A 6,864-nucleotide genomic window follows, 5' to 3' on the forward strand; every position below is an offset into this window, starting at 1 on the left:
TCTATCAGTTTTGCACAACGAGAGACTGAAATTCTTTCCCATTCCTCTTTGCAAAACAGCTCGAGCTCAGTGAGGTTGGATGGAGAGCATTTGTGAACAGCAGTTTTCAGTTCTTTCCACAGATTCTCGATTGGATTCAGGTCTGGACTTTGACTTGGCCATTCTAACACCTGGATATGTTTATTTTTGAACCATTCCATTGTAGATTTTGCTTTATGTTTTGGGTCATTGTCTTGTTGGAAGACAAATCTCCGTCCCAGTCTCAGGTCTTTTGCAGACTCCATCAGGTTTTCTTCCAGAATGGTCCTGTATTTGGCTCCATCCATCTTCCCATCAATTTTAACCATCTTCCCTGTCCCTGCTGAAGAAAAGCAGGCCCAAACCATGATGCTGCCACCACCATGTTTGACATTGGGGATGGTGTGTTCACGGTGATGAGCTGTGTTGCTTTTACGCCAAACATAACGTTTTGCATTGTTGCCAAAAAGTTCAATTTTGGTTTCATCTGACCAGAGCACCTTCTTCCACATGTATGGTGTGTCTCCCAGGTGGCTTGTGGCAAACTTTAAACAACACTTTTTATGGATATCTTTAAGAAATGGCTTTCTTCTTGCCACTCTTCCATAAAGGCCAGATTTGTGCAATATACGACTGATTGTTGTCCTATGGACAAAGTCTCCCACCTCAGCTGTAGATCTCTGCAGTTCATCCAGAGTGATCATGGGCCTCTTGGCTGCATCTCTGATCAGTCTTCTCCTTGTATGAGCTGAAAGTTTAGAGGGACGGCCAGGTCTTGGTAGATTTGCAGTGGTCTGATACTCCTTCCATTTCAATATTATCGCTTGCACAGTGCTCCTTGGGATGTTTAAAGCTTGGGAAATCTTTTTGTATCCAAATCCGGCTTTAAACTTCTTCACAACAGTATCTCGGACCTGCCTGGTGTGTTCCTTGTTCTTCATGATGCTCTCTGCGCTTTTAACGGACCTCTGAGACTATCACAGTGCAGGTGCATTTATACGGAGACTTGATTACACACAGGTGGATTGTATTTATCATCATTAGTCATTTAGGTCAACATTGGATCATTCAGAGATCCTCACTGAACTTCTGGAGAGAGTTTGCTGCACTGAAAGTAAAGGGGCTGAATAATTTTGCACGCCCAATTTTTCAGTTTTTGATTTGGTAAAAAAGTTGAAATATCCAATAAATGTTGTTCCACTTCATGATTGTGTCCCACTTATTGTTGATTCTTCACAAAAAAATACAGTTTTAAATCTTTATGTTTGAAGCCTGAAATGTAGCAAAAGGTCGCAAAGTTCAAGGGGGCTGATTACTTTCGCAAGGCACTGTATATTTTTCATAGCTGTCTATCTACCACCAGAAACCGATGCTGGCACAAAGACCACAGGCCATAGGCAAACAAAGAAATACTCATCCAAAGGCGGCGCTCCTAGTGGCTGGGGAGTTTAATGCAAGGAAACTTACATCTGTTTTAACTCATTTCTACCAGAATGTTACATGCGCAAGCAGAGAAAAAACCCTCTAGACCACCTTTACTCCACACACAGAGACATGTACATCTCCCTCCATTTGGCAAATCTGACCATAACTCTATCCTCCTGATTCCTGCTTACAAGCAACAACTAAAGCAGGAAGTACCAGTAACTCGCTCAATACGGAAGTGGTCAGATGACGCAGATGCTAAACTACAGGACTGTTTGCTAGCACAGACTGAAATCCATTGCATGACATAAGTATTTGATACATCAGAAAAGCAGAACTTAATATTTGGTACAGAAACCTTTGTTTGAAATTACAGAGATCATACGTTTCCTGTAGTTCTTGACCAGGTTTGCACACACTGCAGCAGGGATTTTGGCCCATTCCTCCATACAGACCTTCTCCAGATCCTTCAGGTGTCGGGGCTGCGTGCTATGGGTGGGTGCTTCTATGGGGACCAGCAAGCTGAGATAAGGCGGGACTTTACCTAGCAGGGTCTTGTAGATGACCTGGAACCAGTGGGTTTGGCGATGAGTATGAAGCGAGGGCCAGCCAACGAGAGCGTACAGGTCGCAGTGGTGGGTAGTATATGGGGCTTTGGTGACAAAACGGATAGCACTGTGATAGGATGGTCAGTTTTACGAGGGTATGTTTGGCAGCATGAGTGAAGGATGCTTTATTGCGAAATAGGAAGCCAATTCTAGATTTAACTTTGGATTGGAGATGTTTCATGTGAGTCTGGAAGGAGAGTTTACAGTCTAACCAGATACCTAGGTATTTGTAGATGTCCACATATTCTAAGTCAGAACCGTCCAGAGTAGTGAGGCTGGGCTGGCGGGCAGGTGTAGGCAGCGATCGATTGAAGAGCATGCATTTAGTTTTACGTGTATTTAAGAGCAGTTGGAGGCTACGGAAGGAGAGTTGTATGGCATTGAAGCTTGTCTGGAGGGTCCAAAGAAGGGCCAGAAGTATACAGAATGGCATCATCTGCGTAGAGGTGGATCAGAGACTCACCAGCAGCAAGAACGACCTCATTGATGTATACAGAGAAAAGAGTCGGCCCAAGAATTGAACCCTGTGGCACACCCATAGAGACTAACAGAGCTCCAGACAACAGTCCCTCCGATTTGACCCACTGAATTCTATCGGAACAGTAGTTGGTGAACCAGGCGAGGCAATCATTTGAGGTTGAGTCCGCTGATGAGGATGTGGTGATTGACAGAGTTGAAAGCCTTGCCCAGGTCAATGAATACGGCTGCACAGTATTTTTTCTTATCAATGGAGGTTAAGATATCGTTTAGCACCTTGAGAGTGGCTGAGGTGCACCCATGACCAGCTCTGAAACCAGATTGCATAGTGGAGAAGGTACGGTGGGATTCAAAATTGTCTGTAATCTGTTTGTTAACTTGGCATTCGAAGACCTTAGAAAGGCAGGGTAGGATAGATATAGGTCTGTAGCAGTTTGGGTCAAGAGTGTCCCCCCTTTGAAGAGGGGGATGACCGCAGCTGCTTTCCAATCTTTGGGAATCTCAGATGACACGAAAGAGATGTTGAACAGGCTAGTAATAGGGGTTGCAACAATTTCGGCAGATAATTTTAGAAAGAAAGGATCCAGATTGTCTAGCCCAGCTGATTTGTAGGCGTTCCAGATTTTCCAGCTCTTTCAGAACATCAGCTGACTGGATTTGGGAGAAGGAGAAATGGGGAAGGCTTGGGCGAGTTGCTATGGAGGGTGCAGTGCTGTTGCCCGAGGGAGGGGTAGCCAGGTAGAAAGCATGGCCAGCCGTAGAAAAATGCTTATTGAAATTCTCAATTATAGAGGATTTATCGGTAGTGACAGAGTTTCCTATCCTCAGTGCAGTGGGCAGCTGGGAGGAGGTGCTCTTATGCTCCATGGACTTTACAGTGTCCCAGAACTTTTTAGAGTTTGTGTTGAAGGAAGCAAATTTCTGATTGAAAAAGCTAGCCTTGGCTTTTCTAACTGCCTGTGTATATTTGTTCCTAACTTCCCTTAAAAGTTGCATATCTCCGGGGCTGTTCGATGCAAATGCAGCACGCCACAGGATGTTGTTTTGCTGGTTAAGGGCAGTCTGGTCTGGAGAGAACCAAGGACTATACCTGTTCCTGGTTCGAAATGTCTTGAATGGGGCATGCATATTTAAGATGGTGAGGAAGGCATTTTTAAAGAATCACCAGGCATCCTCTACAGACAAGATGAGGTCAATATCCTTCTAGGATACCCGGACCAGGTCAATTAGAAAGGCCTGCTCGCTGAGGTGTTTCAGTGAGCGTTTGACAGTGATGAGTGGAGGTCATTTGACTGCTGACCCATTAAGGATATGAGGACCCATGCCAAATATTTTTAGTCTCCTGAGGGGGAATAGACATTGTCTTGGTATGTTTAGATCATGATAGTTTTGAAGCTCTTGACCCGCTCCACTATTAGGTACCAACGTGGGGAACCTGTCTAATCTGCCCCAGACTCATTGAATAATAGAAAAGGAACTGAAGCTCTGGGTTATATGTGAAATAGGAATTGGAATAGGTTCCATTTTCTTATTCTTTGGAAGAACATAAGGCCCATTTAAAAGGGTGATGCAAACTGTTCCTCAGTAATACCTCTTGGCTAGACGTACAAAGGCGAGGGTCATAAACCACATAGTTTGATTCTCTTTGATGTCAGACTGTGTGAGAGAGAAAGGATTGTCTCCACCTCAGAGGTAAGCTTTGATTCACTGTTGGCTACAATGTGGAGGGACACTGCACACCATAGATGCACACCACACTGCACACCATAGATGGTAGAGAACCTCTACTCCCAATGTCCTGATGCATGCATTCCTGCGCACACACATGCACACGCACACACACATACTCCTCACCAGAGAGAGAATGCTGGAGGGCATCCACACACACACACACACACACACACACACACACACACACACACACACACACACACACACACACACACACACACACACACACACACACACACACACACACACACACACACACACACACACACACAGAGAGAGAGCGAAACACACTCACATACACACTGACACTGTGTTTGTTGGCAAACAAGCATGTATTTGCTCATGCAAACTCCCTCTCCCTCACAGACTCAACATGTAAAGTGTTGGTCCGATGTGTAATGAGCTGAAATAAAAGATCACAGAAATGTTCCACATGCACACATTTTCTTACATCACTGTTAGTGGGTATTTCTCATTTGCCAAGATAATCCATCCACCTGACTGGTGTGGCATATCAAAAATATGATTACACAGCATGATCATCACACAAGTGCACCTTGTCCTGGGGACAATAAAAGGCCACACTAAAATGTGTAGTTTCGTCACACAACACAATGCCACAGATGTCTCAAGTTTTGAGGGAGCGTGCAATTTCCATGCTGATTGCAGGCATATCCACCAGAGCTGTTGCCAGATAATTTAATGTTAATTTATCTACCATAAGTCGCCTCCAACGTTGCTTTAGAGAATTTCTGCAGTACGTCCAACCGGCCTCAGAACCGCAGACCACCTGTAACCATGCCAGACCAAGACCTCCACATCTGGCTTCTTCGCCTGAGGGATCGTCTGAGACCAGCTACCCAGACAGTTGAAACTGTGGGTTTGCTCGACCGAAGAATTTCTGCACAAACTGTCAGAAACCAAACTGTCAGCTCCTCTGCATGCTTGTCGTCCTTATCAGGGTCTTGACCTGACTGCAGTTTGGCGTCGTAACCGATTTCAGTGGGCAAATGCTCACCTTCGATGGCCGTTGGCACGCTGGAGAAGTGTGATCTTCACAGATTAATTCCGGAATCAACTGTACCGGGCAGATGGCAGACAGTGAGTTTTGTATTGTGTGGGCGAGCAGTTTGCTGATGTCAAAATTGTTAGCAGAGTGTCCCATGGTGACGGTGGGGTTATGGTATGGGCAGATATAAGCTACGAACAACAAACACAATTGAATTTTATCGATAGCAATTTGAATGCACAGAGATACCTTGATGAGATCCTGAGGCCCATTGTTGTGCCATTCCTCTGCCGCCATCACCTCATGTTTCAGCAAATAATAAACGACCCCATGTCACATGTACACAATTCCTTGAAGCTGAAAATGTCCCATTTCTTCCATGGCCTGCAGACTCCTCAGACATGTCACCCATTGAGCAGGTTTGGGATGCTCTGGATCAACAGGTACAACAGCGTGTTCCAGTTCCAGCCAATATCCAACAACTTCACACTGCCATTGAAGAGGAGTGGGACAACATTCCACAGGCCAAAATCAACAGCATGATCAACTATATGTGAAGGAGATGTGTTGTGCTGCATGAGGCAAAAGGGGGGGGGTCACACCAGATACTGACTGGTTTTCTGATCCATGCCCCTACCTTTTTTAAGGTATCTAACCAAAAGATGCATATCTGTATTCCCAGTAATGTGAAATCCATAGATTAGGGAATTTATTTAAATTGACTGATTTCCTTATATAGCCTGTAACTCAGTAAAATCTTTGAAATTTAATCATGTTGGGTTTATATTTTTGTTCAGTGTAGTTGCTTATATCAGTGGATCATTATTTAGTGTAGAGACATGGATATAGAAATGACAGAGATTAAGAGATATTAAATAGATAATACTTGCCAGGTATGTTTTAAGTTATAGATGTTGTGTTCTAGATGTTATGTTGTGTTATAGATATTGTGTTGTGTTATAGATGTTGTGTTATGTATGTTATGTTGAATTATAGATGTCATGTTGTGTTATAGATGTTGTGTTGTAGATATTGTGTTGTGTTATAGATATTGTGTCATGTTATAGATGTTATGTATGTTATGTTGAATTATAGATGTTATGTTGTGTTATAGATGTTACGTTGTGTTATGGATGTTATGTTATAGATGTTATGTTATATATGTTGTGTTGTGTTCTAGATGTTATGTTGTGTTATAGCTGTTGTGTTGTGTTCTAGATGTTATGTTGTGTTATAGCTGTTGTGTTGTGTTCTAGATGTTATGTTGTGTTATAGCTGTTGTGTTGTGTTCTAGATGTTATGTTGTGTTATAGCTGTTGTGTTGTGTTCTAGATGTTATGTTGTGTTATAGCTGTTGTGTTGTGTTCTAGATGTTATGTTGTGTTATAGCTGTTGTGTTGTGTTCTAGATGTTATGTTGTGTTATAGCTGTTGTGTTGTGTTCTAGATGTTATGTTGTGTTATAGCTGTTGTGTTGTGTTCTAGATGTTATGTTGTGTTATAGCTGTTGTGTTGTGTTCTAGATGTTATGTTGTGTTATAGATGTGATGTTGTGTTATAGATGCTGTATTGTGTTCTAGATGTTATGTTGAGTTAT

Source organism: Oncorhynchus masou, chromosome 32 (assembly GCF_036934945.1).
Source record: "Oncorhynchus masou masou isolate Uvic2021 chromosome 32, UVic_Omas_1.1, whole genome shotgun sequence".
Lineage (NCBI taxonomy): Eukaryota > Metazoa > Chordata > Actinopteri > Salmoniformes > Salmonidae > Oncorhynchus > Oncorhynchus masou.